At 34.7% G+C, this 12,380-nt stretch overlaps 1 protein-coding gene and 1 non-coding gene across 2 annotated transcripts in view; both read right to left on the minus strand.

Annotated features, from left to right (window-relative positions):
* Positions 1–12,380, minus strand: part of ENY2 (ENY2 transcription and export complex 2 subunit) — an 851,639-nt gene that overhangs the window by 288,516 nt on the left and 550,743 nt on the right. The gene's annotated exons all lie outside the window — the stretch shown is intronic.
* Positions 9,126–9,232, minus strand: LOC126009708 (U6 spliceosomal RNA). The gene has a single exon (XR_007495924.1). It is a non-coding gene; the product is annotated as a U6 spliceosomal RNA (small nuclear RNA).

Consider the following 12,380-nt stretch of genomic DNA (forward strand, 5'->3'; position numbering starts at 1 on the left):
TAAAACAAACCAAAAGATAGCACATGAAACTGAACTAAATATTTTTCCCCGAAATCTTGTCTCTTAGAATCTTTATTTTGATAATATTTATTTTGATATTTATTTTGATAATATTATTTCTACCTCTCCAGTCTCCCAAGATACAAACCTTATATTCAGCCTCCTAAGCTAATCCTTTTCACATGCAGCAGTTTGCTCACAAACATTTAATTCATTGTTAAAATTGTTATTCATTAGAAATGTATTTTCAGTTTCAACTATGTGATTTTTTTTTTCTGCTATTCTTTAATTCAGAATCTTAACAAGTAACATCTAGATATTTGGAGAGTTTTTCCATTTATTCCTAAGTAGATGCTTAAAATTGAATTTAAATAGCTGTATAAGTAGTCGGTGTTTAATAGTGTAAGTCATCAAAATTCAGGCAAGTCTATGAATTGCAGGCTCTAGCCTACTTCTCTCATCTAGTTCGCAATTTTGAAGATTTTTTTTCCTTTCTGCAACTGCCATGGATTCAGTTCAAAACTTCATACACACAGCCCCAAACTCAACACTGAGTTACATCCTATTAGTAGGTTTCAGTTTTGTTAGTAGTTGATTGTAATTTTTACAATTATTATGGAACACTATAATGGGGCAAGACAAAAATTAAGTCACTATTAAGTCTGAGCAAAATAAAACACTTCTTTAATTATAGCACCTTGATTCACAAAGTTGTTCATAGTTGATTTCAACACCAGTGTCAAATTCCATCTATCAAAATTCCTGGGTTCTCTCATTTACCTGCCACCCCCCACCCCCCGACTAGCTGCCATCTTGACAAGCATCTCTTTAAGTTTGGTTGGTAAAGTTTGTGTCTCATGGTTTCTGTGTTGTTGACTCTGAGGTCTGGATCCTTAGCTCTGTCACTCCCTACCACTGTCCAAGTACCTGAATCCCTTTGCCCCCTGCCCCCATACTTTGCAGACATAGACGTATAATGAAAGAATTTCTATGAAGTGTATGAATGAGAAAAGGGAGACACAATGGAGACTGCCCAGTTTGGGGTATTGAGAAGATTGATAATAGCAGCGTTATTTACATATTTGTGAAAAACTAGCAGAAGAAATGTTCCCAGAGTTGGAAAACGAGGGCTTTTATTTGAACATATAAACTTTGAGTTGGGCACTAATTATCTAGTCAGAGATTAAATAAATGATACACAAGAAAAAATCTCTGATAATGTCTGAGGAGGAGAAACACTAATGTTACCAGAATAAGGTGGTCTTTTAAGAATAAGGTGGTCTTTAAATTCTTGAAACTAAGTGATATATTCTAGAAAATGAATGTGGAAGAAGGGAAAACAACCCTGGAGCACTATCATTATCTAGAATGACTAGGCCATACCTACAATATAACAACAAAATATTATAAGTCCATGGCTCATAACGAAAAAAATGGCTTCTTATGTGACAGTCCAGATCATACAACCATGTGATAAACTGTAGATTAAGAAGACTCAGTAAAGAAGAATATACTTAAAATTTTATCTTTGATAAAATTTGATAAAAAAAAAACTGATCTCACAAAAGCCAGGCTCTGAGAATTATAAAGATATTCGCTGTTTGCAGTATCTATAGGCAGTTTCAGATGATGTACCTGGAGTTGGGAATGTGTCAATTTACTAATCTGATCAGAGTCATTTACAATGGTGGCAAAGAAGAATGGTGACAGAAGGCAGGGAAACGTCATGGTCTGACTGCTTGAGTAGAAACAGACAAATTTAGGAATGTGAACTGAGGATGGGTGAATTCTTCATGGAAATGTTGAATTTCTGCAATTAAAAGCTTAAGCATTGACCTTGTTATGAACTGTCATTTCTGGAATGTTTATATAGAGACTAGAGTTAGAAAATAGATGCAATATCTCTCCAGTGCATAGGGCTGGAGTGCTTATCTCTTAAATACTTATAAGGAATATCACACAATACTAAGATTTCTCCCTGTAGTGTACTCCATTGTTGAGTACAGGTCACTAAACCCTATTATTGTCACAATGTGGGAAATAAGAGAAAATATAATATTCTGGAAGCCTATCTTGCTTTTATAATATTATTTTTCTAATACAGGAGGCCAAATATACTGCTGGCATCCACAAATTTGTGGTAGGATCTTCTGCTAACTTGCATGTTAAAAATACTTATTATGCTGGAGTAGTGAGTTTAGTTAGAGAAATAACTACAGGGACAACTATCATGGCAATGTTAATGAGTGAGAGAAGTAGAATGCCTGTCTCGAATACAGGTAGAAGGTGGGTGAGGATGGGGGGCATTGGTGGTGGGAATGTTGCACTGGTGAAGGGGGGTGTTCTCTTTATAATTGAAACCCAACTGCAAACATGTTTGTAGGCATGGCACTTAAATAAAGATATTACAAAAGAAAAATTGTGTGCTTTTGTAACACCCAACAACAAGTAATGAATGGTGTTTTTAATCTAAGAATTAAAATTTTGGCATGATAAGCTCCAATTTGAAAAAAATAAAAATAAGAATTAAAAAAGTGGTAAATTAAAAAGTATATGTGAGCATGAACATTTTGCTATTTGCAAAAATTGAATGATCTCTGATGGAGATGCTAGATGATTGAAACATTTTCTGAGTGTGGAACTATGGAAAAAATATATTTCAGAGGTTGATTAGCTGATTAAGATGAAAAGATCCAAAGAATATACATTGTTTTACAGAGGTGGAATGAGAAAAGGTTTAAAAACACATAAGAACTGAGAGGAAGGAGAATGTAGTATTTCAGACAAGTTACTAAGAATATACTCAATTTCCCCTCTACAGCTCTTAAAGACTGTGGTGGAAGTGCAAAGGGTGAAGATGTGAGATTTTGTGACAATGCTCCCTGATTTAATTCTCATTCCTCAGCTGCCTTTCTCTGTGTTCTAAAAAATAGTTTGGAGTTGGTCAATAAAAAACACTGAAGTTAGGAGGGAGTGAATGGTTTTGGGAATTTATAATTTCTATTAGGCACCTCCTCATCCATTATGCCTGTTCTCAACAGAGCTCTGTAACTTTACCTTGGTCTCCTTTGTCCTGTCAGGTTTGGGAGCCTTAAGTGTTTCCCAGTACACATTATTTTAAAATGTTTTTGGGCCACACTGGGCAGTGCTCAGGGGCTATTCCGACTTTGTGCTCAGAAATTACTCCTAGTGGCTCAGGTTACCATATGGAATGCTAGTGATCAAACCCAGGTCAGCCATGTGCAAGCAAGTGTGTTACCTGCTGTACTATCTCTCTGCCCATCCCACAGTACATATTTTCTTTTACTCACAATTTGGTTATGTCCTAAGAAACTCATCAAATGTTGAAAATAGCCTGAAACAAAAGCACATCTAATACCCGAAATGTACTCTTAACTTACTCTTACTCATCTGTGGCAGACAAGATTTGTAATGTCAATACAAGATATTTAAACATGTTGGAAGTGGAGCCGGAGTGGTGGCACAAGTGTTAACCTAGAACGGACCACGGTTCGAACCCACAGCGTCCCATATGGTCCCCCAAACCAGGAGCGATTTCAGAGGGCATAGCCAGGAGTAACCCCTGAGCGTCATCGGGTGTGGCTGAAAAACAACAACAAAAAAATCAAAAACAAAAAACAAAACATGTTGGAAGCAAAAATACATGTTAGAGGACAGATTATTGACACCAATAATTCCATGGTTTATTTGGAACTGCCTCTGGATCTTTTAACCAATACCCTGAAAGTATCCACCACATAATAGTAGCCGGGAGGAAAGATAGAAATTTCAATTTTACCATATAGTTTTTAGAATATACACTGGATTCATAGCATCATAAATGTCTAACACCTCAAGTGAAACCTTAATTGTCAGTAAAACTGTCTCTTTTGAGTGTTCCTGGACACTCAAATGAGATCATCGCCTCTTATAACCCTATGTCAATGAAAAGTACTTTTCAAAGTGAGAGTTCTCTCAGCTTCATGCTGGGGCACATAATTGATTCTACTGGTTTTTAACAGTGCATTAATGTAATGAAGAAAAATATAGAACATTCTTCTGTTTGTTCAGAGTTGGGACCATATATGACAATGCTCAGGCTTTAATCATGGCTCTTTGCTTAGTGATCACTCCTGAAGGTGCTGGGAGACCATTTGCAGTATCAGAGATTATATTGGCTTGGTTACATGCAAGGCATTTTAATAAATATTTAAATTGCTTGACTACTAAAACTTGGTATTGTCTGCCTGAAATAGTAATTTAAAAATTCTGTTAAAGGAATATAATTGGTTAATAAAATTATTACATTGTTTTTGAGATACTCAATTTTATGAACTGACTTTTTGGTTTCTTTTACAATCATATCAGTGGTCTTAGATTTTCACTCATATATATTATGTAATAACATATACATAATATATAATAATTATTATGTAATATATATGCAATGTATGTATAATGTAATATGTTAAATTACTGTATTTTTCAAATTTTAATTAGCACTAATTTTTTGATTTATTGTTTTCATTATAATGTTTTGCTAGATTCAATTTAAGATTCTGACTAAATCTTTTTCAAAGGGAAGATAGCTTACTTTGTTCTTCAAAAATTAAGAATTTGGGACTGAAACAACAGCATAGACGCAGGGAATTTGCCTTGCAAGCAGCTGACCCCAGATAAACTAGGTTTGATTCCTAGAATCCCATATGGTCCCCCGACCAGGAGCAAAAAAGGGAAAATACAAAGCTCACTTAAATAAATTTTCTTTTCTATATCTTACATTTGTCTCCATATATTTCTAAATAAATAAAAATTCTATGAATTTGGGTCATAGATTTTATACTGAATATTGATTTGATAATCCCATTATAATCTTTTTGTTAATTCTTTAATGACATTATAAATGGCCTATGATAAATTAGTCTCAAAATAATTTAACAATATTTTATAAATTTTAATATTTGAATTTAGTTATTCATAACTCCTTTACAGTTTTATAGCTGTGTGATAATAGGTTGTCCTTCACACACATTTTATTTCTAAAAAGAAAGTTATCTTTATGACTTAGTATATGATTAATTATTGTAACTATCATCATAAGCTATTATGCTTTTCCTAAGAAATAAAAGTTTTTGTATGGTTAAAGTTAGATAATAAATAACTTCAATCAATCTTAATTATGTTATAGATAATTCTTTATCTCATTAGAAAGCCTTAAAATATGTATAAAACATAAAACTCTTAGTTCTATAAAATTTCTACCTATACTCCAAACATTAATGATGTTTATGTACACACTTATGCCCACTTTTACATAGGGTAGTTCTTTTTGATTTATGGAAATTCCTGAGTAAATAAAACAAAGAATAGTTATGCTAAATCAGACATATTTCTTTATGTCAACAATTTACTTTTATATAATTTACATTTCATGCAATCATATACACAAAGCCTGATTATTTTGAAGTAAATTTGATTGCATAATTTCATTTGTAATGTAACTATTTTAAAGTATATTTCAAAAAATAGCAGGTATTAAACATAATACAATATTATTATATCTTAGAGTAACTTTAGAATGATTTATTTATATGTCATATATTAATTACATATATAAAGTATATAATATTTTATATATTTATTTTATATATAAATATATAATTATACTTAATGACTCAAAAAAGTTCAAGTCTTATACTAATATCTAAGTATTTCCACATTATAATTGATTTAATATATTAATATATTTTTGAGGTTTAATTTAATTTTTATGTATTTTTTGTTGGAGTGCAACACTAGACAGTGCTCAGGGCACTGTTTTCAGAGATTACTCCTAGCAGTGCTAAGGATCAAACTTGGATTGGTTCCATGCTAGGGCAAGAGACAACCATTGTAGTAGTTCTCTGGCACCATCTGAGCTATATTATATTATATTTTTCCTTGTTCACCCTCTTTAAACAAGTTGTTAGAGTTTCAGGCATTCTGGCTAGAGCAGTGGTGCAAGCGGTAGGGCGTTTGCCTTGCATGCGCTAACCTAGAACTGAACTGAGGTTCCATCCCCTGGTGTTCCATATGGTCCTCTAAGCCAGGAGCAATTTCTGAGCCAGGAGTAACCCCTGAGCATCACTGGGAGTGACCCAAAAACCAAAAGAAAAAAATAAAAGTTTCAGGCATTCAATGTTCCAATATGTTCCAATTGCAAACCAAACACAAATGTCAACATCCCTCCATAAATAACACAAGGTCCCCTCGCAACACCTTAGAAATTAAAAAAAAATTATTTATTTATTTTTCAAACCAATCTGATTCATTTGTGTTTTATACAAAAACAGGGGAAGGGGCTGTCTCAGAATGGTCTATCTCCAAAACGTCGAGCAGGATAATGTCGGGTGTGATACCAATCCTTTTGGCCAGCTCCCCACGCTCCATGGTGCTAGGTACAGGTAACAGTTGAGCAGCTCCCCGTCTAGCACATTGCATACATGCAGCATCCGGAAGGCCTGGGGATTGGATCAGATGCTTACTCTAGAGTTTATTCTTCTGGTTTGTAATACATAGGTACCTTACCTCTGTGTTACTTAAATATTCAAGACTTCAAGCCAATACCTTAATGTTATATCCAGCCTGCCCCTTCATTCCTCCCCATCACTCCCACTCCTTCCTTGGCATATTTATTTCTGTAATCAGGGCTAAGTGCTTGCCAATACTGAAAACGCTTTATTCCCTTGTCTTGTTACTTTGTTATTCTCTATACAACAGATAAGTGAGGACCTCAATATTTGTCCATCTCCATTTGATTTTAATATGATACCCTCCAGCTCTATTCAAGTGGTAGCATGTTATGATTTTGTCTTTACTTATGGCACATAGCATTCCATTTTTTTTGTATATGCGAGTTTGTGTGTGTGTGTGTGTATGAGTGTGTGTGTGTATTCATTCATCTGTTATTGGACATTGGGTTATTTTCATATCCTGACTACTGTACTAGTGCTGAAATAAAATGAAGATCCTTTTTGAATGATTTTTTTGGGAAGCTTTGGGTCATACCCAACAGCGCTCAGGAGTTACTCCTGGCTCTGCATTCAGAAATTGCTCCTGACAGGCTCAGGGACCATATGGGATGCCGGAATCGAACCACCATAGGTCCTGCATCGGCTGTGTGCAAGGCAAATGCCCTACTGCCATGCTATCTCCCTGGCTCCCATGAATGAATGACTATTTTTGTTTGGGGATAGATTGCCAAGAAGTGGAAACTGTAGGTTATATAAATGCACTATTCTTGGATATTTTGGAGAGTGAGGGTGAAGCAAGCCCACTTTATGAGACTTATTTACAAATATATGAGGGGACATAAAGAGAAATCCCAGGCTTCCCTAGAATGAAAATAGGCAAGAACAACAACAACCCAAAACATAAACAAACAAAAACCAAACAAACCAGATACAAGAAATCAAGATAGTGTCTACAGGAGAACACAGGCTTGAACAAAGTCACATACTTTTTATTTTTTGAGACATCTACATATTGTTTTCCATAGTTGTTAAACTATACAACATTCCTACCAGCAGAGAATGAGGGTTCCTTTTTTTATCACATCCCTAAAAACACTAGTTACTTCCCAGGTCATTAATATATGCTATTCTTGTTTATGTGAGATAATATCTCATTGTTGGTTTTATTTGAATTTCATTGATAAGAAATTACTTTTAATACTTTTCATATACATATTGGATAATTTTATGTACTCTATGGATGTGACATTTTAGCACCTATCTCCATTGATTAAATATGTCATTATATTTATATTGGGGCCGGAGCTGTGGAGATTTATAGTTATGCTTTGAGATTGTATGTCTGTGATGTTAACATACACATCCATTTCTATCATTGTATTTTGTCTTTTTTCTTTCTTCCTTCCTCCTTTCTTCCTTCCTCCTTTCTTCCTCCTCTTTTCTTCCTTCCTCCTTCCTCCTTCCTCCTTTTCTTTCTTTCTTTCTTTCTTTCTTTCTTTCTTTCTTTCTTTCTTTCTTTCTTTCTTTCTTTCTTTCTTTCTTTCTTTCTTTCTTTCTTTCTTTCTTTCTTTCTTTCTTTCTTTCTTTCTTTCTTTCTTTCTTTCTTTCTTTCTTTCTTTCTTTCTTGCTCTCTCTTTCTTTCTTTTTTCTTTTCTCTTCTATTTTTTCTTTCTTTCCTTCTTACTTTTTTCTTTCTTTCTTTCTTTCTTTCTTTCTTTCTTTCTTTCTTTCTTTCTTTCTTTCTTTCTTTCTTTCTTTCTTTCTTTCTTTCTTTCTTTCTTTCTTTCTTTCTTTCTTTCTTTCTTTCTTCTTTTGCTTTCTTTCTTCTTTCTTTCTATCTTTCTTTCTTTCACTTTCTTTCCTCCCTTCCTCCCTTCTTTCCTTCTTTCATTCTTTCTTTCTTTCTTCTTTTTCTTTCTTTCTCCTTCTTTTTCCTTTCTTCCTTCTTCCTTCTTTCCTTTTTTCTTTCCTTCTTTCCTTTTCTTTCTTCTTTCTTTCCTTCCTTCCTTCTTTCTTTTTCTTTCTTTTCTTTCTCTTCCTTCCTTCCTTCCTTCCTTCCTTCCTTCCTTCCTTCCTTCCTTCCTTCCTTCCTTCCTTCCTTCCTTCCTTCCTTCCTTCCTTCCTTCCTTCCTTCCTTCCTTTCTTTCTTTCTTTCTTTCTTTCTTTCTTTCTTTCTTTCTTTCTTTCTTTCTTTCTTTCTTTTTCTACTTTCTTTTTGGTAAACTGGTCTGGGTTAGATTAAGAACTGTTTAAGTGAAAATATCTCTTTTTTATGTAATTTTATTTTAGCATTTTCTTCTTTTGTTGTGATATCAAATACTGGTTTATTCTCAAAGTCTTGAATCACTGATACATGCTAAATTGTGTTATTTGTATTTTATTACCCCTTTTGTTAAAACTTGAAAAATTGCATAATCAGAATCATTTTATAAATTATTTGATCATTGTTTATGTCTAGGTTATAAACAAACATGAATGTTTGTTTTCCTTCTTATTTATCAGTTTAAAAAATCATAGATGTTGTAGTTGTACTGGATTTCCTTTGTTTCAAAGTAGGTCTCAAGTTAAAAATGTGTGTAGGTGAGAATAATCTCTCAGGGAAGGAATGAGTAGGGTGGTAGAGTAATACACAGAAATTTGCATGCCATCCTTGTGCAGGGGCCATGCTAATCTTCTCTGTATCATTCCAATTTTAGTATATGTGCTGCTGAAGTGAGCACTAGAGTAATACACAGGGAACCTATTAAAGCTACCTTTTGAGACTAGCTGTAAAATACTCAATCACCCTCAAAAGTGAGATAAGTTGTGAGAAAATTTGTTTACAATGTATTCTCCTAATATACTGAAAGTTCTACTCAGATGTACGATGAAAATGTGAGTCAGAAACCAAAGACATACTTGGAACGTTAGCATCTTTCAAAAGGTGACAAGTATGTGTGTGTGTGTGTGTGTGTGTGTGTGTGTGTGTGTGTATGTGTGTGTGTGAGAGAGAGAGAGAGATTTATGTGTGTGTGTGAAAGAGACAGAAAGAAAGAATTAGGAGTTAAATCACTGTTTCAAAACACACTTAATTATTTCTTTTTTGTTTTTTGGGGCCACATCCAGTGACTCTCAGGGGTTACTCCTGGCTATGTGCTCAGAAATCACACGGGGGATACCAAATGGCCGGGAGATAGAACTGCAGTTCGTCCTAGGTTAGCACGTGCAAAGCAAATGCCCTACCACTATGCTATCGCTTTGGCCCCATATTTAATGATTTTTAATAATATCTTTCATACTGATATTCAAATGAATTTCCGCTTTATGATCCTGTATCCTTTGAAAACAATGCTGATAGCATTTGACAGCTATTATGGCAAGATTATTGCAATTTTATTAAATTTTTCTTAGTCATCTAACAAAGGGTTTTAGGCTTCCTTCCCTTTATCTTTCCTTTCTCCCTCTTTTTTGAGATGTTGCACTGCTCAACCCCTATGAGCTATGGGCTCCCAGGGCTACATATAGCATTCTAGACATGTTATGAGGGGTAACATATTACATATTATCTAGTCTTTTGCATGTAAGGTCTGAGAAATTTTTTCATAAATATTCCCCACTCCAATTTTTTTAAAGGAGGAATAGATATTTATTTTGTTTTTCCCTTAGCACAACTGTGCTTTAACCTTAGCCCAATTGCATTCTATAGCTTTTTTTTGATAAGAAGATCTAAGAGATGGGCTTTACTCTTTTTCTCTCTTTTTTAAAAATTATTTTATGATTTTTATTTTGACTAAAGTTGATTTCAAATCTTTCACTGAAATATTTTAGGTACATAGTGACATTGAATTATTATTTCCCCTTCAATTTGTAAGGCAGAACAAGAAGAAGGAAAGAAAATAAATAAAATGGGGGAAAAAATCAAACGAACAAAAAATGGGAGGAGTCCTTTTAGAGCCTTTAAATATCAACTTAAGAGAAGAAAGGGAAAAATAAAGAAAAACAACAATATAAAAGAAAAATAAAACAAAAAACCCCAAAACCACCACACTAATAAAGACAACAAGCACACAGTAACCACGGCCCTAAAATAAAAACGAAATAAAGCACAAAAAAAGAAAAGAAAAAGAAAAAAAGCAGAAAAGAACCCAACAACAAAACAAAACAAAAAAACAAAACAAAAAAAACAAAACAATTAATTGTGCTTCTTCTTCTTCTTCTTCTTCTTCTTCTTCTTCTTCTTCTTCTTCTTCTTCTTCTTCTTCTTCTTCTTCTTCTTCTTCTTCTTCTTCTTTTTGCATAGGCACAGTAAATATTGGAGAGATTAGAAAGGAAATCCCCTTGGCCTAAGAGATACAGGGTTTCTTCGTCCTTGAAGTATACTGTCATGGGAATTACTACAGGCTCCGAACGTGGTCTTTTACTCTCCTCTAGCTCCTTTTGTGGTGGCTAGAAACTTTCAGTTGTGGATGATAAAATCAGGCCTCTGTAGCTAGGAATCTTGGTCTTTGCACAGGTCATAGAATGGAGCCTTAGAAGGAGCCTTTCTTTACGGTTCTAGAAGTTCTGTTTCATCATTGTTGTTTTAATCAACCTTTTGTAGTTGGTAGTCTTGTTTTTCACACTGGTCCTAGGACGAAGCCTAGGTTAGAGTCTTTCATTATGTTTCCAGAAGATCTGCTCAGTTGCAATTGTCTCAGTGAGACCTCTGGAATTAGAGATCGTGGTTGTTGTACAAATAGTAGGCCAAAGCCTAGACTAGGGACTTTTTTATGCGTCCCAGAATACATTCTGCCCAGTCATGGTTGTCACAGTCAGCCTTCTGTAGATAGCGATCTTGGCTTTTGCAAAGATCAAAGGATGATGTGTCTTCTGATTTCATTTTACTGTTAGGTGGTGAGGTAAGACAACCTGGTCTTAGATCAAGTTGTTGCCATTTCTTCATTGTCAGGATGTCATATCAAAACTGGCCCATATTGGTGTCAGAGCAGTATTAAGAATGTCCCAGAGGGAGTTTGGTTCCTGGAGCTGTTTTGGAAAACTTTATTGGTTCTATATCTGGGATATAGGTTCTGGGTTGGACAGTTGCTGTCTAATCGCCTGGAGTCTAAGTTGTGTCCACATGACATATGTTCAAGGTGGGAGATGCTCCTGTGTTATAAAATGTATGAGTTCTTATCCCTAGTAGATAAGAACTTGTTTATACATAAAATTTCCCCCTTTTTAGTATGCCTTTGCAAGAAGAAATGGTGCTGTAGTAGATTGCTGGTGCATTTTGGGGTGAAAGGTCAGGCTCCATCATATCTGTGCCTTGGTTTTGACATGAGCTATTATCCCAGGCAAGACTTTTTCTTGTCGGTTTTTGTAACATGTAGAACCAAAACAGGTGAAGTTAAGAGAAGAAAACAGAAACAAGTAAAAAAATATATAAAATATCCCAAAAAAGAATATATATACTCACATATATCTATATAAAGGAAAAGATAGATAAAAATGAGTCTTAAAAGAACAATTAAGGGAACAAAGTGATGTAGGAGACTAGCTTACTTTTGGGGAATAAACAAGTTAAGAGGTAGTATTCTGGAGGTCTTAAACTTATAAAGAAAATATAGTCTTTCTCATTGTCTTTTGGGGTATTCTTGTGGGGGTGAAATCCAGAGCACATTTTCATCACACACCTCGGTCTTGTTGAGTTTGAGAAATGCTTTGAGGCAGAAAGGGCTTGGGTAGAGTCTTTGCATTGGGGGTCCTTCTGGAGCTAAGTCCTGTATCAAGCAACAGTCTACATTTGGGGGGGAATGAGAAGGAGGGCCATAGAGTGTGAGTGAGCAAGAGTGTTGGTAGTAGTTTCTTGCCGGGGGACGAGATGTGGGGCTGAGTGGATGTCCCTTC

The sequence above is a fragment of the Suncus etruscus genome, chromosome 5, assembly GCF_024139225.1.
Source record: "Suncus etruscus isolate mSunEtr1 chromosome 5, mSunEtr1.pri.cur, whole genome shotgun sequence".
Classification (NCBI taxonomy): domain Eukaryota; kingdom Metazoa; phylum Chordata; class Mammalia; order Eulipotyphla; family Soricidae; genus Suncus; species Suncus etruscus.